Source organism: Cuculus canorus, chromosome 8, assembly GCF_017976375.1.
Source record: "Cuculus canorus isolate bCucCan1 chromosome 8, bCucCan1.pri, whole genome shotgun sequence".
NCBI classification, from domain to species: Eukaryota; Metazoa; Chordata; class Aves; order Cuculiformes; family Cuculidae; genus Cuculus; species Cuculus canorus.
This window is the reverse complement of record NC_071408.1, coordinates 10252747-10274933: the sequence shown is the minus strand read 5'-3', so window position 1 is coordinate 10274933 and position 22187 is coordinate 10252747. Positions and strand designations below refer to the sequence as shown.

The window sequence follows — 22187 nt, the reverse complement described above, 5'->3', positions numbered from 1 at the left end:
GCTAAAGCACTTGCAGAAATGTTGCACCTGGAGCAGGGAGGAGTGAAGAGGGCAAAGGTCAGCATTAGGCATTAAGACACTGACTAAACAGACTTTACACTCGGTGAAAAGTCCAGACAACCCCTGCAGTGTCATCTTACAACTCTGGTTTTCTTCTTTTCAGGACATAGTAATCCATAAATACACTCAAGTCACCAGCAGATTAGCTCTTTCCCCCCCTTCTCCCCCTTTTTAATTCTCCTTTCATTTTTACTTCTTACATAAAGATCTGAAATTTTAACCCTTTCATATTCTAAATCAACCTTGGGAGCTGCTTTTCTTCACTATTATCTTTCACTAGACTACTTACCTTTTTAAATCCTTTTTTTTTTTTTTTTTTTTACAAATTATCGCCTTCCAAAGTGGTTTGAAATTAACTAGAAATTAATTCTTAAACAGTAGCACAAACTCAGTGTATGCATAAGACATTTGGGGAAATCACCAGATTTTTATTTCTCAAAAAAAGACAGTAATCAAACTCTGCAAACAACTTAAATGCATCCTTTTTTCTGATGCTTCTTAACCTAACTTTATGTAAAATATTTTATGGGATATAGTATAAAATTTGTTTTCACAACTTCCAAGCTTATTTACTTGGATAGATGAATCCAACTTCAACTGGGATTCTGCAAGATGACAACCATCTTGCTTGCCATTGTTTTTTTAATCAAAAAAAAAAGAAATCCACTATTCATCAATTATTTCTTTAAATTGGAAAAATGTAGAGGTAAAACACAATGAGGTGTTTGTACTCCTGTCATAGAAGTCTTTCTGTTTTGCATCTATTACACCTACTAGATGAACTCATGAAACAAAACTGATCTTAATCATATTATCTGATCCCATTATCCCGATCCCATGGCTTAAGAGACTGGATAGTCTCCTAATGTATTCTGGATTCTTGACAATAAAAATAGATTGGTGAAATTCAGCGCATCACTTGCATATAACCATGCACAATTTGCTGACTTCCTCTCCTTATTCTGAGCACTGCATGAGGCCATACTTCCACGCAGGTTATTTCCCTTTCACTCACTTCTCACTACCCCACCCCTTCTGCAAACTCACTGAGAAGACCAGCAGATCTACCATGATGCCTTTTTCTTAATTAATTTTTACAACTAATGAACAGCACTGAAAAAAGATAAATGTAAATCTGAGTCTTTCTTTCATACCGTGCATGAATATAGAATAATTAGAAACATTAGGCAAGATTTTTTTTTGTTACTTTTGCATTGACATCCCTCATATTTGCCCACTTTTTTCAGTGGGCTGAAAAACTGAAAGTTTTCAGTTCCATTTGTGCGACATTATCATTTCTGTTAGTCACAAAATGGTGACCTGAAAAACTCGTGTGAAATCTCACGATCATCTTCAGGCCCACTAATTTCTGAACAGTGATTTTTAGAGTTGCTGCCCAAGGGTTTCTGACTCGGTCTGTTCAACTGTGGGAATCAAAGAACCGTCAAGAGAAACAGAAAGGTGAAACTGGAAGCACGACGTAATGACCAACAGCAAAGACAGCAGAACCCAGCAAAGGTATTTGCTTTTCATGGCAAAGAGTTCTGTAGAAATTAAAGACCTATTTCAGCATGATGTTTCAAACGTGCTGAACTTTGAGCATGGAAGTGCTTTGCTAGATCACCTTCAGGCTTTAGAAGTATGAGTATGTTCAATGTCACTGCAAGATCAGAGTCTTGATGCACAGATACTGGAGGAGGTAAATGACTAGGGCTCAGGTTTGGTACTCTTGGTCACACAGTGCAGCATTTTGGCCACCATTGGTCTCACTGGTACCATGGAACACTGATAAATAAGCCATTACTCTACAGCAGTCAGCATTTTTGAGTTAGGCCTTGCATGACAGCACTTTATGTTGAATATAGAGCTTCATTACAAATGAAGTAGTATTTTCCATTTATCCTACATTCTGATGTTTTGTTGCATGTTAGCAAAAAATAAAAAGTGAATGTGTTCAGGTACATGAAAAACTTAGGAAAATTAAGCTAGAACTGAGTTACACGAACCTCTTGAGAAACAGGCTTTGTATCTTGTCTGGTTACAGAAACACCATACCAAAAATGACCTGATTTAATAACAATAAAAACAACAATAACAAAGACTATTGTTTTCTCTGGAATTTTATGTTCTTTTCAAGTATCTGAGGTGTCTTCAGTACCCCTTGCTGTGGTATCTCAATGCTAACATCACAATAATAATCACAAATTCAAAACTTGAATTCCACTCATGTGACGTAGATGAGAAGCCAGGCAGTTAAATGACTTGCCCAAGGCTACAAAGCATCTTGCTGGAGAGGTGAAACTGGGCCTTTTACCACGTCTGCCTGGCCAGTCCCAAAGTCTGTACTTTGTTTCGTGTTCTCAGGCATGTTTCGTCATGCACATGTTACTTGGACCGCACGCTTGACGTATAGCAAAGTCTGTGCTCCCTGCTGCATTCTGTCCTGGATTGTTTTTCACTTTATATTTTAAAAGTGATTAGAGTTTTAAGGAAAACTTGATTCAACTGAAGAAAAGATAGATATCTTATTGAAGCCATATTCATAATTATTTTTCCAGAAATTATTTTCCAGAGCAGTTTGGTTGTTTCTTGATTCAAGCTCATAGTCATAATCCGAAACCATGAACCATTTCAGCATAATGTTACACCAAACTGTGAATAATAGAGGGAATTTTTACAGAATAGTATAGGAATAATAAGTATGTTGCCAATTGGTTTTTTTGTATTAAAAACAAACAAAACAAAGCACACGAAAAAAAAAACACACCTCAAAAAAAAAAAAAAAAAACCCACCCCAAAACAAAGAAAAACCAACTAAACCTGCTGTGTATTGTTTTCAGGTGGTCTTTTCTCCTCACCTTTTCTTCTGAAGAATTCATTTTTACCCACTTACCTTATCCACAGGCTAAGTAGATGTACGAATAGGATCTTGTGCATCTTTTGCACACTATATCTCAAAAAATATTCTTAAATTACTCCACAGATAGCTCACTAAATCCAAAAAAAAGTAGGCAAGACTAACGATATCTGTCTGCTTGTGTCCATACGTAATGTTTGTGTGTGACATACAGTTTGTATGTGGATCACACAGACGCAAGTGAGACCCTGATCACCAACCTATGGAGCATGGGTGGGGTATGTATGTGTAAGCAAATTAATAGCAATTGAAGATTACCAGTGTTTTGAGGGTGAGAATTTTGGACAGTGGAAAATTAATTTTTTCTGACTTTTTAAAAAAATATTTTTAATTTGAGAAGTACTGTGTTTTTCAGTTTTTCTGACTTAATTAGAAAAGGCAGGGCAGCTCATGCTTTAATTCACCCACACCTTTAATTTTTTTGTTCATTCTTTGCTTGAGGGTTTGCATTTCTTTTTCTTAAACATTTGGCAATGAGATGATGCTGAGTCCCTCTGTGTCTGGTGTCTGACAGACATGCGTTCCTTGTTACACACATTTGTAAAAGAGGAACTTGCAATGATTTTTGCCTGAACGCAACAACATTTGCTGCTTTATAAATATTATAAATTAAACATTCTTAATTATTTTTGCTCATGCTAGATAAGATTCAGGACAAAGGGGAGATTGATTCAGTGTGCCTTACAATGGCCCTACTGATTTCTCTACTGGCCCTTCCTCTGCACATGGTCAATTAGAATTGAAAATCCTGTGCTGATTTCATTCACTGGAATTTTTAAGCAGGTCAGGAAGAAAGATGTTATTGAAAGGAAAAGTCTCATCTAAATAAGAAAAGAACACGTGGCCATCTGGTCTAACTGTACCATGCCGAAAGTCATTTTGGCCCAGCCGTAGTTTGGTCTTTGCAACAGTTTGCCAAAATATCAAACAGAAATCTGTTTACATTAAAACACTCTGCTTTTTATCTATAAAAATGCAATGCACAGTTCTCTTCCTATCTGTAATGCATGAGCCCATTTGAACCCATTAGCTTATTGAGACTGCCTATGTTTCTGGTAGGCTCTCAAGTTACCTCTTCTGTGTAAAGGTATAAGCGAAACAGACAATCTTTTGAAAGTTTTGGAAGTGCTCCTGAGCACTTTGTGTTTATGACTGAAAATTGCACTTCTGCTTGAACCAGGAAAGGCTCAAGCAAGCAGATTCAACAGAGGAAGCACGATAGAAAGAGGGCAGAAAAGTGTTTAAAAAGAGAAATTAGAACTTGAAGTTTGTGTAAGTGAAACCACGGAGTTTACACAACTAATTGGAGGCCATAGGTTAAGAGATGAGCTATAACAGACATCAAATTTTTACGTAATGGAGTCATAAATGTGCATGATCTTCCATGATTGTTTTGTTTCAACATCAACTATTTAAAAGTTTAAAGAAGTCAGCAAAACCCCACGTCAGAATTTTTCACATTGACGTAAATAAACTCTTTGTGTAAAAATCTAAAACGCATAGCTCTGAATCTTAGAGACTTGGACAGGAGCAGCTGGAGGATAATGCCATATTTGCAAAAATACTGGGTATTTATATCTCCTACCTACTTCAGTCAGAGCAGCTGAACACCAAAAGATCTTACAGAGAGAAGAGTGTTGAACTAAACATGCAGGCAAGGGCCCTGTATTCATATGCTCAACTTTAAGGCTCAACTCTTATATGATTAGTCATTACTTTTGCATTGACAAACCATATATACATTGCCAGCTGAAATATCCTTTCTAACGCTACCTAGCGTGTAAATCGCATCTTGACTTTAAAGGAATCAATTTGCGTAGGATTTCAGTCTTTAGGAAATGGATAAAAACATGATGTTTATTGTCATTACTGTAAGAAAACAAAAGTCAGCACTTCAAAAAGCAGCTGCAGGCATTATTTTGAAATATATTTGTGAAATACCCTTGTGAAACATTAGTCGCACATTTTATTTTTCAAGCATAACATGCCAGGAAAAGTAGAAAGGAAATTAGCACTTAATACTAGTGAACTTGTGTATATACATATATGTGTAATTTACAAGTATATACTTCTCTACACGACCATTGTGCTGAGTTAGCTTGTCTATTTCATATAAAGCATATAAAATATCCTTCAGAAAAGTGTTAAACCCCTTGAGTTTTTGGCTTTTTGGGTTTTTTGATTTTTTTAAAATACAGGGATACAAATCTGATTGCAGGTCTCAATTAATTCTCTTCCTTTCTCTGAAATCTCCTTTCCAGAATATTTATCTTGCCTGTGAATATGGTTGCCACTACATGCAACCTTTTCTTTGTATGTCTCTGCTGCGATTTGGAAAGGAAGTTTTTTTTTTTAAGACTAAGTTTATGGTATACATAAGCTGGTTTCCCTTTCTAACAGTGTTTTAGCAATATTAAAAAGAAAAAAGGTAAAGCAAATCCTTTCAATTAAGATATCTGTTAATGTGATTTAAATATAGTTTGAGCCTTTTCAGAGACTAAATTAAAAGAGGCATACATGTGTGTATGCGCATGTGTGCATAAAAATGTATTTTCTTGTAAGTCTTTTTCACACCAAGTCCATATTAAAAAGCAAAAATTAATCATTTTTATCATAGCATAACTTGCATCATAGGACAATGTAATTCCAAAGCACCTTTAGAAAATGGGTCCGCACGGCATACATTTAAAAATTAAATAGACTAAATGCTTTGAATCTCCCTTTTTGCTGGATATCTCTGCTAATCCCACCCATAGCCACACCAAACAGAGCACAACTATTTTGGGGAGTACTGCATTCCCAAAGACCAACTTTCTGGCACGATGACACTGGGCCAATAGCAATTCCACTGGGCTGTGGCAACGGAAAGGCCGAGGGTTGCAGGGCCAGCTAACTGAAACAGTGCCCTGCTATGCTCCCCTTCTTTCATTTGAAGACAACCTACTCGCAAAGCATTTTGCTACAGCCTTGTTTCAAACTGCCACAAAACTGCCTAGGAGATCCTACTAATCGCTCTAAACCTAAATATGCTCAAGCATTTCAGTTCGACTGCCTTTCAGATACAGGTCTCTGCGCACTAGCTATTTGCCTTTATGTAGTGTTGTATACATATAGAAAATCTTTACGTAGTATTTGTGAGCTACATGGCAATTATGCAAGAGATCTGTGAATTTAATATAAAACACTGCATTTACCGTAAAGCTAGAGTAGAAATCACTATAAAATGGGAAATAGTAGATGCCCCCAGTTCCACTGCGTTGGAAAGCCTGCGCACATATGTGCATGTTTTGTACATTAATGCGCTTAGATATTTACAAAGTTTCTCATGTCATATTTTTGGCGAATCACAATGAAGTTGAAACTGAGCCTGGTCGACATAAGGAGGAAAGGCTTGTGTTTGTCTTTAATCTTTCTGCAGCACGGTTCAGACTTCTGTCTGATCTGCACATAGCAGAGCAAGGGGCTTGCCGTGCATTGCGTGCAGGCTCCTTGATTGTGGAGGGAAAAAAAAATCTGGCTGGAATCCAGACAGGCGAGCGCAGCGCTCTGTTGATCATTATGTCTAGCCTTCAGGTGTCTCAGCTCACAGTGGGCGGCGGCTGGGGGAGGGGGAGATAACAGGAGGGCAGACAAAGAATAAAATGGTGTATTTAAAAAAAAAAATCATATGTAAAAAATTCATGCCAAATCCTTTTTTAAAAAATGCTTCTTTTAATGTCCCTTTCCCCGCAGTGGGAGCTAGCAAACATCTGTCCAGGAAGATTTATTTAAGCTATAATTAGTAGTGTCTGGAGTCTTTCAACAATTTCGCCTTATTGCACTTATTTTTTTTCAAAAGCAGACTGCTCATCTTTCACTCAGAAACTGTTTTCACTTCATGCTTTATTAGACATCCAGCCCAGCCAGGACCGAGTCAGATTTCTATTGTCTTTGCTTTTTCTCTTCTGATGGTAGTTTTCAGAATCTAACTTTTGGAAGGGGCGGGGGCGGGTAGGAAGAAGTGTGCAGGCAAGATCTTGTTAAAGGTCTTATGAACACGTGGGGGGGGGGGGGGGAAGAAAAAAGAACAAAAATACAAATCAGTGCTTCTTATACAGTTATCCATTTGGTTTCAATTTCTTTTCCAGAGAAGAAGAAGAAGAAAAAAAAAGAAAAAAAAAACCAACAAACCAGCTCTGCTTTGTCTGTTGCTTCTGTTTGAGAACTCTCATAAAGCTTGCCCAGAAAGCAACTTGGGCTGAAGGAGATCTGGCAAGCAAAGCTCTGGGAAGCAATTGAATGTCTCTTGCTATGGATATTCTCTTCTTTCTGCCCCCTTCATCCCCGCTGCCCCAGCCACCCCGACCTTCTGACGTTATGCTGCTAAGAGCCCTTCCCACCCGACCAGGAATCTCAGAGAATGCGAGCTGCAATCTAGAGCTACTTAAAGTTGGTTATGAAAAAGCCTCTCCTCGTGCTGAGCAAGCCCATATATTATACGAGTTGTGTTTTTTCAGTCCAGCCATAAGCCTTTTCTACGCTACCCCCGTTGGCCCTCCTCTCCCCCTCCCCCCGTGGAAGGGGTGGGATGGGAACCTTGCTCGACTTCATTGTTCCAAATCTAAGAGCTATTTGCCCCAAAGTGTCTTTGCTGTCTTTCATAGCTAATTATAATAACTGTCAGATGTCTGGAAAGTCTGGGCTGCCCTTGCTGGCGGAGTTAAACTTTGCCTTTATTTTTTTCCCCTTAGGGACAGATCAGGCCTGATTAGACACAGAGTACAAATAAAAGTGAACAACATACATGTGTAGGGCTTTTTGTCTTTGTTTTTTTTTTATGAACAAAGCAGCATGTCAGGAAGCACTATGGCATGCAGCGAGCATGCAGGCACTGCCCTGGAAGATAACTCTCTTTCTATTCCACCCCCTGCACCCCTCCACAATTTTTTTTTTTCTTTTATTGAAGCATGCAAGAAATATTCCTGAATTTGAATAGCACTTCAGATACTTTTTCATATCATCAGAAAAAATAATAATCGATTTAGTGCACGCAGCATTTTGACAATTTTAAGATATTTTCTTTTCTGGGTGAAAATAAAAATAAAAAGACCGTACTCACAGTTTTGTTGTGCTATGCAGGTCACTGTCTCCTCCTGCAGAGACAAGGAGGTAAGGAACATGTCAAGGGTGCAGAATCCCAGTTTAATTCAGGAGAAATGTACAAATGTGCTTCCTGAAGGCGCCTGGAAGTCAGCCACTTGTGCTCAGACATCCCATTGCTGCTCTGCATGCTATACTATCTGCAGTTCTGAATTGAACTAAATACTGCCCATGTGAAAGACTGGGGAAACACAGTCATGTGGGACACACAAATCCACTCTATTGGCTCTGAAGGCACAACTTCAGCATTCTTGCATTTCCACCATTGGTTAACAGTTCAAGCTGAAAGAGTCTAGGTCCTCCTAGTGAGTCCGTTTTCCCTTTATGTGTGGAAGAATGACTGTAGGATTTTACAGTGGCAGGATTAGTTAAGAAAGGGACTGAAGTCATCGCTTTGACTGAAGCTGGTGGGTGGGGATTGGAAGCTGTGCTTTTCTCGAGTCGACGTTTTTCCTTTTTCTGCCTGCACTCTGTGTGTCAGGAAATGCTTGCAGTTAACTTGGGCAGCACAGAGAAACTGAAATGACTTTCCTCAGGTTCAGGGACTTGACTTTTAGAGTACAGACAGTACAATGATTTTCACAGTATTACAGACCATACAATGATTTTTACAGGAATAACTCTATTTTGAATTGCAAAAGTGTGGTTATTTTCTCTTTATTATACATTTTTTTTAAGCCCAGAAAGGGCTTTATCAGCGTCATTTAACTGGATCTTTTGCATCACATAAGCCAGACAAATGAATCCGGCAGTTCCAAAGCCTGGCCTAATAGCTCAAGTGACAACAGAAAATAGATTTTACAGAACTGTTAAATCTCTGGGGAATATTACAATGCAGTCATAATAATATTTTGAGAGTAGCAACAAATTCCATAAAACCTATAATTGCTTATATTTGGTCATTTTGAGAATCATGAAACCATAAAGATTAAAGAGGAGGAAAGAAGATTCGTTTTTCCCTATTTTCATGTTCTGTCATTTGCCTAATTTAGTTATGCCAGCATGAGCAGTAATTTGAAACGGTACTCAGTCATGTGTGACATACTTCTCCAATTAACTCTTATTAAAAAGGCCTTTCCCAAATCCCATATACACGTTTCCTAGAACCACAGAAAGTAGAAGTATGAAAGATTTGTCAGGGTTACTGTCTATCCTCCTCTCTAGCAGGTTTATTTCCTCTTTTGTGTTTCCAGAGCATTGTTTGGTGTAGCTCTAAATACCCTGAGCATGTGGCTCCTGTTGGTGGACTGTTGAACTTGGGGCCCAATTTAGCATTTGAAGGGTTTGACTATACTTGGAGATTTACCAGAATAACTATTCTGGAATAGTAAATTCATTATACTCCTGTGGCGTTTGCAAGACCAAGCACAGACAGACTGCACTGCTGGCATTAGTACTACATACAGGCTGCTATTGAGCAGCTTATGCCTGGCTCTGGGTGTCAGGAGATCTTTTTGTTTCTACTAGTCCACCTTAAAACAATGCTTCTTCCTCTTTGAAATTCACCCTCTTAAGCTATTTATAGACTTTTACCATCACCTTACTGACCAACCTTGTCACCACCTAGCTGAACACCATATTCCAGGTGTAGCTGTGTAAGATCTGGTAATGTTCTGCCATAGCCTGAGACCTGGTATCGCTGCAGTATATCAATATGTGTCTGCTTGGTATGTGAGCAGAAAAAATATATCATTTAAAAATGTACTTACACACCTGACAAACAGGATTTCAAAGATGTTGAACACTTTATATGTTTTATTCTGAGTTAGGAAGACCTTGTAAAGATTTCTTTGCTTTAAGTTTTAAGGTGATGCAGAGCATTTATTTTTCTTCAGCAGGCTGACTTAAAAATAACGTTTAGTATTAATATATAAAAGGTGGTGTTTGATTCTGTTGTTGTTTGGAATTTTAATCTTCATGAAGAAAGGTAATTGTCTGGTCTGGATAAAACAAGGCCACAGCAGTAGCATCAAAACTTTCTCTTCTCCCTTCAAAAATGTTCTCAGCTCGGTTGTGCTTTCCACATCTGGACTCCAGAACACTGAGGGGAGAGAACTGAAAACCCTGGGAGACATTTTCTTTTTTTCTCAGTGCTGGTGGTCTTCATAATTTTGGTTACTTTTTTTGTTGTTGTTTAATTCAATTTAAGTGGGAAGCAATACTAGTAAAAGAAACCTTACTCGAGAGAGCAGTAAACTCTCTGGTTTTAAGACCAGTACATGGTCTTGTCTTAAATACATCTTTTTCATGAATGTCAGTTTCTGATTTTAAAATACTGAAAGGCTATTTAAAAAGATGGAATAAACATCTGAATTCATTTATATTGTTTAGATTTTTCCTCAAACAAGTCATGAGTGAAATTCAGGAAAATTTAGAGAATCTGGAGCAATGATTATTTATCTGTGCTTCTTGAGCCACGAATCGAATATTTAAGTGATACAAGTAGACATTTTTGTGACTCTCAGTATTTCAGAGACCAAATTAATGTTTAGGGTCACTGTTGTCTGCAGAGAGAAAAATAAGTGCATCTTTACATGCGTAAGTCTTAGACTGCATCATGTTCATTCTCTTTGAATAATAAAGTGTTTTTTTCTCTGTTATTGGTTACAAGAGAAGAATTCGTAACTGTAAGAGACAAAGAATGAGAACATCATAAAATTACCACAGTGTGGAAAATAAGACTGCTTTGCAAATTCTGTCATTGTGATGATGCTGAAGATGTGAGGCAAGATGTTGGTGTATGATCAGGGCTGTTGGACTCTGGAGACTGACTGTACTGTTACTGCTATGTGGTCCATTCCTGTTGACAGAATGGACTTCTGTTTCTGGTCTGGTGTTCGGGCTTTTGGGGGTTTGGGTTCTTTCCCTGACCTCGCACTAACTGGTAAAGACACTTAACTCCTGCCTGGTAAAGGTCCTGTTCCAAATATTTTTTACTCTCCGCTTGCCAGGAACTCTAGGAAAGCAAAGGGATGACTGAAGGAAATTAGGAATGGCAGTCACTAAAACAGCTCTCTTTCATTCTTTGGAATTACTAGAGATCATACAGTGTTAGGGAGGAAAAAGCAGAATGACCTCGATCCTCTCATGTGGGGTGCATTCCCAAACAACTTTACGAAAGAGTTAGTGAATTTTTTCCTTTTCAATGACTGTTTGGTGGGAGGAGATTAGCCCCTTGGCTTCCTTTTAGCAATGTGTTCTACATCTAGAAAGGCAAAAATTAAAAAATTAGATAAATTTCTTTCAGAAACCTTTAGAATAAAGGCACATATGCAGTTCATGTGTTGATGTGTTATACTATATAAATGGATACTTCTGAATACATTTTAACTGGTTTTTTTGGAAAAAAACCCACAATTCTGTTGAGTGCATGACAGAGATTCCATGTTGCCCAGCCTTTCAATTTTTCTTTCTGTGGAAAATAAACTTTACTATATAGACTGTGTATTTGCTTGCAACTTTGCCAGAGAATTCTTGCTGTTTTGTACACCTTTGCTTTTTATAATTCAGCAGTAGGTGGTAACTGCTAAAGTTTAAATCTTATATTAGTCACTGCTAGTAAAATCCCTCAATGTTGGTAATGCCTAAGCAGAGAATAAATTAGTCAAAAAAAGGAGGAGATACTGCAGAAGCTAGAAAAAGGCAGGCAAAAATGAAAATTGTTGAAAATCTTTGAGGGCAGTCAAGTGGACAAAGGGCACTCAAAAGCCATTTCACAGAGAGGAATTATTAGAACCTGGAAACGCACACATCCCTTGCAATGTGTGCATACATTCTGGAAATGGTTTTATGCTGTAGTTAAGAATAGCTCTATGTTAACATGAGGAGTTTTTCAAATGCATCTGGTACAGGAGGGCTGCGAAGGAAGATTTGTTCTCATCCCCTACACCAGGAGGGGTGATATTTGCTGAAATGCTGTCTGAGCGAGTCGTTTGTGCTGTACATGAACCAGCTGGCCAGGCTGCACCATTTTTATTATTTACACAAAGAAAAAAATTACCAGTAAAGGTGTTAATATCATAACTGATTTTGTTGGGCTTGTTTGCGTTTATGTTTCATTTTGCTTGTGTTTTTTTTTTTCTTTCCAAATGAGTCTTTTCTCATTCCAATGTCTCATCTAGTTATAATGTAGATAAAGTGAACAAAACCATATGAAGATTCTCAACGAGCAGAGAGGAAGCTGGTATCCCATTACCAGTGATAATCAGAGATAGAACTTATCCCTGTGTTTTCTGCAAGCCTTTCTGTTTAGAGACAAGTATTCTGGCTGCAAAAACCATCTCAGATTCACTAAGTTCTTGAACTTTATGTGAAAAAAATCAATCATTCCTTGATCTATTCGTTGTTTCATTTTTATAAAACTGATTTTCTTTACAGAACTGTTGATGAAGAATTCAGACCTCATCAACATGTCATTCAGATGAACTAATAACATTCTAAAATTTCTGCAAGCTTTAGTCAAGTGAAAATTAAACTAATCTGGTAAGAACTGTGTTTGTAGGAGAAAATTTCTAGGTGAAGCAGAATGTTATGTCAATAGTGGGCTGGCAATTGCAATATTTTTCAGGTGAAATTGAGTGATACAAATGATTCAAATCTTGGCTATATGTAGTGTGCCATAGAATTATGATGTCCAGAAAGATTTGATCAACAAAGCTAGAACCAATCATGCTTTTAAGCTGATATTCCTCTAATTTCAAATATATAAAATGCCCTGTAACCATTAAGGCACCACTGAAATGAAAGATACTTGAACAGGTTTTATATCATATCTGCATGTCCCAGAAATTCTGAGGATTTCTTTTAAACGATGTTTTTTTTTTTTTTCTTCCTATGTGATGTCATTAATTTTTGTTGAATCCTCCCATTTTCATCTGTTTTCTTAGGTCACTTTTTTCTGTAACTCCTTTCAGTATAAACAAATTATTTGCCCTAAAATACACAGATCTGAAAATCATCTGGCCCAGTTTTCATCCAAAAAATGAAGGACTTCATAGAGGCAGTCTGACTTGGTGGCTTTAACATGTCTTCTACCTCAGACTGCTCTTACAAGTTTATGTAACTTTTTCTGGTTTCAGGTAAATTCTTTTATCCCCACTTAACCCGGAATAATATATAAACATATACTTAATAAATTATCTATCAAAATGTTATTTCCTTATAAGTGTGGTATTATCGGTGAGGTTAAAGCATCAGAAACAATTCATTAACAGCTGTACTTCTTTTTCAGAAAAAAATTATTAAAGCTAAAAGATACTACAACTTTTTTTTTCAAAGTAATGTATTGTTTGAAGACAAATATAATAAACCTTGGAGATTATTTTTCTTCTTTTTCAATAATTTTGATCTAAGGAGATCTATTTTCAATTCATTATTCTTGTCTGACATCTCAGTTTTTTAGGCATTAGTATAGTAGTTATTATAGTTTGCCCCATTTCTGTTTCAGTTTTGGGTGGTCCGAAACCAGGAGAGTTTCAAAACGATTTAAACCATCTGCCTTCCACATTTTACTCCTTAATTAAATAATTTATTTCATTATTTTCTTAAGGGAAGTTCATACTGCATAAAAGCTATACCAGTGCCATAGCTTTCCTTGCAAGGAGCCAGACCTGTCACTTTAAGGATGTGCATTTTTCCTCTAGTAGCTTATGAAAATTTAAATTAAAAGGATTTAATAATTTAAGCAGCATAGTTTCGTGGCTGAATGTTGAAGAACAGAGGAGTTTGAAACTGCTAGCAAAACACTAGACATTTGAGAGAATACAGTTCAATACTGCCTTCAGGCACTGATCCTTGCTAGGTGCATGCAGGGTAGAGATGCTTTCAGAAACAGATTAGTATATAGTTGAATAGAACTGCTACTCTAGTAATGACATTTTATCTTTAATTATATATTGTATTATATATTCTACATTGATTAATGAATTTCTTATACACTAAAGACCAAAGGATTCCTTTAACAAGAGGGTTTAGATCTTGGTTAAAGAACAAAGTGTAGGGAAAGAGGAGGAAAGCAGAGGGGCAGAGAGTGGAAGTCAATGAAAACTGCACTTGTTCAAATAATTGCAGTCACCAAAGTACATTGACGTATTTGTCTGATCCTTGTAGGAGAATAAAAACCTACCCTGAGCCCTACTAAATGTTCTCCTACTTTAAGTAATCTCTCTTGTGGTGTGGTTGTTTTTTCTGTAGAGCCATAATGATGGTATCTAAATATCCTGTGACTGTGTTCCTCACTCTATTTCTTTTGTTCCTTCCCACTGTTTAATTATGGACCTCATTTGTGGCTATTGCAATTTAAACTGGAGATTTCTTGAGGGACCTTGACTGAGATCCTGACCTTAGTGAAATCAAGGAGGAGAGTAGATTTCAGCGTCTTAAGTGGCACAGCGATTTCACCCCTGCCTTTATTCAGGACACCTCTGGACAAAGGGAACAACTAAGAATGAAGTGCTTGAGTATTGAGCCAATTATGTGTTTTAATTAGGACATGTATAGAGAACTCTTAAACTGAAGAAAAGATAAAATGTGCTGAATAAATTATTCACAGTAAATAATCCACCCAGATCTAGTTCTGACAGAGATAAAGCTGCAGTGGAATCAAAGTTTCTGCTCTTAGAGGGTTTTGCTCTGACACAGATGTCAAACGACAAATCAACATGAGGTGAACAGATGAGTCTTATTCCTTGACTTGCTCAGCTGGAAAGATCACTAAGGGTGGTCAAATAGGTTCCAATGATGCTCTCGGAGCATCCTTTAGCTGTAAAAGATAAATAAAGCTGGCCAGGAGGTAACTTCTGTAATTCCTTAAATCTGCTTTGCAGATATTACAAAGAGTAGACTACAAATACCTCAGGACCTTTTTACTACAGCATGGAAGGAGGGAGGGAAATCAGTAAAATCTTGTGGCCACCTCCTCTGAGACTGAGAAGAGACCTGAAAATTTAAGACAGTTTTTCTGCTGGTAAAATCGGTGTTGCTAAAAAGCAGTTTAGCTGTGGCCGGTACTGAATATACCTCCATGGTCTTTGCTGATCTCTGGTAAGATAGCTTTGAAAATAGAGGACACTGATGGAAATAACTGAAGATGTTATGAGTAAATAGTGATGAAATCCTGTTCTGAGGACAATGTTCTGACGTGTTTTTGCAAAATGCCATGGAGATCGTAATTTCCTTTGGGCCTCTATTACCCTGTGTAATTCCTGTACTACCTGCTCAGAAACTCTATCTTCTCAGCTCATTTTCCATAAAATTGAGTGCTCAGTCAGGGAAAATCAAAACCATTGGACAAAAGGTGGTTTAAATGCTTTCTCAGGACAGACATGTAGGAAAGGGTGTCATTTGTAATGTTTGTAATTCATGTAGGACTTTGGTAGAACTATTTAAGCATTTGCTGTGAAAACACTCCTGTCTACGTGCAGAACCTGACGTGGCAGCTGGGTGACATGGAGTCAGGCAGCAGTAGCTCCAGCTCCGTAGTCACAGAGAGGAAATCCGAGAATTCAGATCGGTTGCCTGTCCAGATATCAAGCTGTCACTCATGCATTTTAAATGGCATAAGACTGGTAAAGGCTAATTTGGGCTGAAATCATCATGATAGCACAAGATTTTCCTTTGGATAATAAGCTATACTGTTACTTAAAAAAAAATAAAAAAATTCTTTCACTCTTTTCCTAAAAAATAAATACAAAAATGAAAACAGGTACTTTTACCAGCTTTTTGTCCCTCTTTCTGTGAGACAGCACTACCTTTAAATCTTTGTCCTGAATGTAACATTTCGAGCCATAATTTAAAATCAGTGTAATTTTGTATCACATTTCTGGCATTCTTTTAAATGCTTTTTTTGAAAGTATGCAATGAAGTTGAAATACAGTTTACAATCCTCTGACCTAGTGAAAATCCTTATTTTGCAGGGATGCATTTTCAAAGAGTTAAGATGATAATTAATGTATACAATATCTTGATTAAATTTCTGTAGCTTTTTAATTCCATTAAGCCAAAATTTCTATAAAACAGTATCTTCCACAAAAGTAGAATTAAACTAAAGTTTAATTCTATCATACAGTTAAAAACTGTACACCACAGAAAAACAATTCATGTAGAAATACATGCTTGTTCCTTTGAGAGAGGTGAATAGATAAACTGTCCAAGGTACAAGGAAATAGAGCATGGATAATGCGGGTTTGAGATATTCTGTTGCTTAAGTGATGCATTAAATCAATATTCTGCAAAGCTTTTTCTTGTTAAGTTATTTACTTGGCTGCTGTCACAATTCACCATTTAGGTCATCATCTTTTTTAAAAAATATATTTTCTCGTGGCCTAATTTAACTTTATCAAAATACTTCAATACCTCAAGTAATGAAACTTCTTCAAATGCTGAAATTATAACACTGTTTTAATGTCAATATTTACACTGAAATTCCTTACTTGGTTAATAGGCTAAGAAAAAATTTACTTTCAACTGAATTACTAGTTTATCTGCATGGAAATCTATATTACTACAAATGAATAGCAGAATGAATAAAAAGTGATGCTAATAATTAAACAAAAAGGGAAAATTCTCTAATAAAGCTCTTGAAAGAGAATAATGAAAACAAAGACAAGTGTTCTTTCTTTTGCTGTTTTCATTTTAACATATATCTGTATGAATGGAATCTCTGAAGTTTCACCTTCTCAACAGACAAAGTAACAAAAAATAATTATGGAGATAGTGCCTTGTTGTAACGGGAGCAGAGGGTGTGCATCCAGTATGGATGTGAGGGTACCTCAGGGAGATCTTCATCCTCCCATCATTCAAATGGCTCAGTAAGAGCCACAGAACTTCATCACCCTGGAGGTATTTCGTTTGTCAAAAATATAGGGATATCCTAGATCATGAATCACCTCTGTTGTGCTAAGATTTTACTGAGCTTCAGAAAACAAAATTATTTTAAACCAAGCAATTTACACATTTTTCCCCTCCCTTTAATCGACATTCAAAAGGATAAGCTCCCTTTGTAAATTGTCTTAATGGTCCATCATCTATACAGTCCTGTCTGTGAGACATGGTTTACAAAACATGTAATTAGTCACAGGAGTGTGCTAAGCCTACACTTCAGGTTTAGGTGGTTTTGTTATTTTTTTTTAAGAATTTTTGAAGAAATGATAATTACAAGTGACAACCACAGGGCTGTGCTGGGCTTGTTGTTAGTTTGCTGGGGTTTTTTTTTGTTTGTTTGTTTCTTGGCAGTTTCTTTTAATTTTAAGCTAGATTGAGAAACAGTGTTTCCAGTTAGAACTTCCTCATCCTTGTTAGGATACAGGTTTTCAATTAGTGATAAAATCAGTCAAGTAAATGCAGAGGGTTTGGGTGAAGGAAACTGCAAAGATTAAGATTAATTATTTAAGAAAACAGAAGAATCATAATGGGTGATGAGGAAAAAAAATGCAAAGTACTGAAGCTTGTAAAGGAGAAAGATTTGGAATGCCTGTGTTCTTCTTCTCTCTCACAAGGAATGAGAGAGGTCTTCAACATGATCTGAAAAGAGAAAAATCAAATTCTTTTGTTAGAAAGGTAAAAATGTGGAACTCATTGACAAAATTACTAAATCTAGAACTCTTTCCTAATTACTGTATTAATATGGACTGTTTTAATGCTCTTCCATTTTTTCATTCATTCTTATTTTCTCCCAATCCCATTCAGTTTTACTGAACTGTTTCTAGGATGCTTTTTCTCATGTGCCTTTTCCTGTTTGTGGGAATTGAATGCAAAACAAGACATCTACTGTCTTGCTATCTACTCTTCTTCAAATTGTAGAAATGTTTTAAGGACATACAGAGATAAGTCTTTGTAGTTCTGTTTCACCAGTACTCTGAAAGATTGTTAGATGGTCATTTAGAAAGTAAGCATGATTCACTGACACTGTGAAAAATAAGGTAGATCTTGTTAATGTTGCTTAATAAGAAGATTTTTGGCATGCATCATTTTCCTAAAGAAAGTTTCCGTTTTTAAGTTTTTTTTTATATCATGTGAAAAAAAGAAACAAATCTTTTCTTGAAATCTGATTAATGGGATTTCAACTATGTAAACCATTTCACTCTGAATGTAATGGTGAAAGAAATTATAATTGTCTGGAATAAGTTAAACTGGTTTTCAGATCAACAAGGTAATGAAGAAATATTTATATAAATAAATATTGCTTAATGAATGCAAGTGGCAAGACCTTCTTCAATTATTTTATTTCAGTTGATGGGAATTATTTTTAATAGTTTGTTAATGATTTTGTGGAAATATTGAACTACACTTTTATTGAGGAATGCTGTATGCAATGAGACGTATAGTATGACTACCATACGCAGTGGAAAGTATTTCCTGACTAGATAAAACACCTAATATGCAAGAAGCGATTGGCTCTGTAATCGGGTAGCTGTAGAGCAGGTAGTATGGCTACTCAAAAAATACAAGCAAACTGAATTCCATGTCAAACCAAAAGCTTTTAGTATGTTCTTAGAGGGCCAAGAGCCCTCTAAGATGATGTTATCTCTGACATGGAACAAAACAAATCAAGAAAAAAAAAAGGTGGAGTAGCTGAACTGATGAGAATAAGTTCCAATGAACCAAAAATTCAGTAAATCCAAAAATGTAAAGTGCTGACCCCTGTTGACCTCAACAAGTTGTTAATTAGCAGAGGATTAACACCCTTTTCATGTGGTGGCAATCACTAGAACATAATGTGCATGCATCAAAGATCTTTAGGGTCTAACAAAGGATTAAACACAAAGATTCTGTGGATTATGAAAGTAGAATCTGAAAGGGGCATTACGCTGACCAGTTTGCAATTTTGAACAAATTATCAATACCTTAAAAAATAAAATATTTTGGGAAGAAAAACTGACATAGAGACATATTCTTTTAAAAAAAGAAGTATTGTTATTGCATTCATTTCTGAATTTAGCATCTTTAATTTAAACACTTTACAGAAAGATTTATTAGAGAAAAATCTGGACACATTATAAAATGTTGCTAATTTATTACACAGTAGCCAATAAGGAAATATTTTTTCTTAAATTAAATTTCAAACAGGGCTTTAGAAATTTTAATTCTAGTTTTAAATTACTGTGAACACAAAGTTGCTTAAAGTTGTCATAAAACCATGAATTGAGAGGAATACTGCCAACATCAGAAACTTCTACAGATCAGCTGTCCAGCAGGAAAATTTATGCACAGCCCTGGCCCCACCCAAGCTTGTGATTTATGGTGTGAAACAGTGGGTTGATGAGCACTTTTCTCTTGTAAAGAACCTCTTTAATTTCACTATCCAGACAAATATCTAAACCATTAAACAAATAAAACTCTTGGTTTGTCTAAGCACTTGTAGGTAGTGGGTTCTGCAGGTTAGTTATGTTGTAAAAATGTATCTCTCTCTTTATAAGCAAAAGATTTAACTCTTGTAACTTCAGGTTTATTGAAAGTACAGCATTTCTGCTTTTATAGGATCATAAATGTCTAGCAGAGCATTTCTTGCTGTTTATTTCTACTTCATATCTAGTTTCATCTTACTTAAGTCCTTTTTCTTTTGTTCTGTCTGAATTATGAATTTGGCATATATAAGTCTTCACAATGGACAGATTATCGAGTAATTTATATCATGAAATGGAAATAATGGTGATTCCAACTGTAATTTTCAATCCTGCATTCTTAGTCGCACTCATCAGAAGGAGCCCATGCACTGACTTTCATATTTAAGGTCTAAAGGACTCTCTCATTTAAGGTATTTAAGGTCTGCATGGCTTTTTTTTTCAGATAACTGAGTAAAGTGGACCTGGAAGTTTCTGAAAGATAGTGAACAGGAAGCTGTGCAACTTTTAGACTGATTTCTCAACAGAGCCACAATTGAAGCGCAACTTCTACATTTCCCTCCTGTGAAACGTATCTCCCAGTTCTTGTAGCAGATTCCATATATCCATGGGAATTTTACATTATTATTTATACTCCAGTGCTGACTAGGACATGTTCTATTGGTATGTTTGAATAGTCTCACTCTCACCTTTTCAACTGTTGAATAAGCATTTGAAGCCTCCTGTCAATGCATAGGTCTGCAAAAATATACAATTTATTGTTCTGTAGGTAATTCTCTGATTTTTGAAACAGACTGATTCAGCTTCAGACTTTACATGTTAATTGTTAAAAAGAAAATTAAAAGTTCCACTCTTAAGGGGAAGTAAACATAATAGGCACTAATTATATATAGCTATATAGGAAAAAAGCTATTGGTAGCCTAAGTAGCCAATACACAAATAGGCATTAATTTAACTCTTCTTTTTTTTCAGGCAGTAAGATCTTAATTCAGAACAAGTTCATATACATCAACAAAGAGCGTGACTGTGTTTGATTCTCTGTTATGATTGTTTCACGATTCTGATGCAATACTACCTGTCAGTTATCTCTCTTTCTAATTAGATAAACATTTCAACTGAAATTCTTGGAGGGCCAGATTTAAATTGTGCTTCCAGAAAAGCTCACAGAAGCAACTTTTTCATTTGCTTTCTGCAAATGTTCATGCCAGCAGTGTTGATTATTTGAATACTATTGGAAAGCAAGTAAATTCAAATAAGTATTCGTAAGTGGTGTTGCTCCTTCAGATGTAGAAACTGAACCTAGGGAGATATATTGTGTTAGACCTTCAGCTGCACACCTATAACTGTTTCCAGCTAAATTTATATTACTGTGTAGTGGATTAAGTCTCTCTCTTTTTCTTCGTCTAAGACAACGGTTCTGTAAATACCTTAAACTACTTAGAACATACCTCAGTAAAAGGCAGAGTTGCTGTTTCCAGTAGAAGTACGTAGCTGGAGATAGAAGAGGTGGGACTTTTCCTTTTGCTAGCATGGTTTTAGATTGGTGTATATCAATGATGAACTCCACCCTAAAGCATGGTAGAGAGAAAAGGCAAGTACATGTGTTTTCCTATGACCTAAACTCTTAAATCTAGATCAATGCTTCATCAGAGTTCTCATAGTTTTCCCAAATCTTGATAAAAGTAGATTATTTTCACTCTTCAAAGGTCACAAAGAGCATCTTTTGTTGACTAAAACTCCTAAGCACCATCTAAAAATACTCAAAGCCCATGCATGAATTTTTAAAAGATTCGTGTTCCCAGAACTAAATCCCTATTTCAGTATTTATTATTTGTTTCCAATTCCTTCTGTTAAAAAAGCTTGCTGCAATAACTAAATCCATAGGCACTGAGGCACGTACTAATTGGGATTACTTTGAATTAAGATGATTCCTTTTTCCTTGAGCATTAGATCAGATATGGCACTTGCCTGAAATAACCTGTGTTGAGGGGATGTGAAATGCTTTCCATATCCAGTAGGAATATGGAGTAAAGGCATTGATATGTGTACAGTAAATGAATCTATGAAATCTTGAGCCTCTCTTGTAAAACTGTTCTACAGAACTCAATATTGAAGTTACTGTGAAATGTGGATTCAATTCGATTAAAAGGCTAAGTGAATCAATTTGAAGGCACCGGCTTTCATAATTTTGCATTCTCTTTCTCTGAAAGGAGTATGGAGGGATAGAAGGAACTGATTTCCTTGTTTTTCTGAAGTTGACTTTGCCATGGAAAGTTTAGTAGATTAACAGAAAAACGTGGGAAAGATATTGGTGTATAATAATTCTACTCTTCTACTGATCCCATTTATCACAAACTGAATATGGAAAAGCCATATGGTGATCAAGGCTGGGAATTATGCCCCAAGTTTCACACTAAATGCACTTATATGGTCTTATGGCTACTTACACTTGGTGCCCATCTGTTAGGATGGCAGGGGGCCCACTGCTAAGTTGGCCAGACAACTGCCCTTGAGGATAGTTGCCAGGCAATGTTTGAGTTTCAGTGGGCAACATTGCAATGGAAAAACCACTGGTTTTGCTAAAACTGCCTCCTTATACCAACAGTGGCTTTTAACACTTGGTTAAATTTCTAGTTCAGACAGAAAAAGTATGAAATAAAATAATTAGAATGACGATTTCTCTCCCTTGCAATGGTACAGGTTATATTGCATAATGTAAAAATGTAAAAATC

At 36.3% G+C, this 22187-nt stretch overlaps 1 long non-coding RNA gene across 2 annotated transcripts in view; it reads right to left on the bottom strand.

Annotated features, from left to right (window-relative positions):
* LOC128852855 (uncharacterized) overlaps positions 1 to 8457 on the bottom strand; it is a 65124-nt gene extending 56667 nt beyond the window's left edge. For both annotated transcript variants that reach the window (XR_008450945.1, XR_008450944.1), the window contains exon 1: positions 8076 to 8457. This is a non-coding gene — a long non-coding RNA (uncharacterized LOC128852855). The remainder of the gene's footprint in view (positions 1 to 8075) is intronic.
* Positions 8458 to 22187: the final 13730 nt, after the last annotated feature.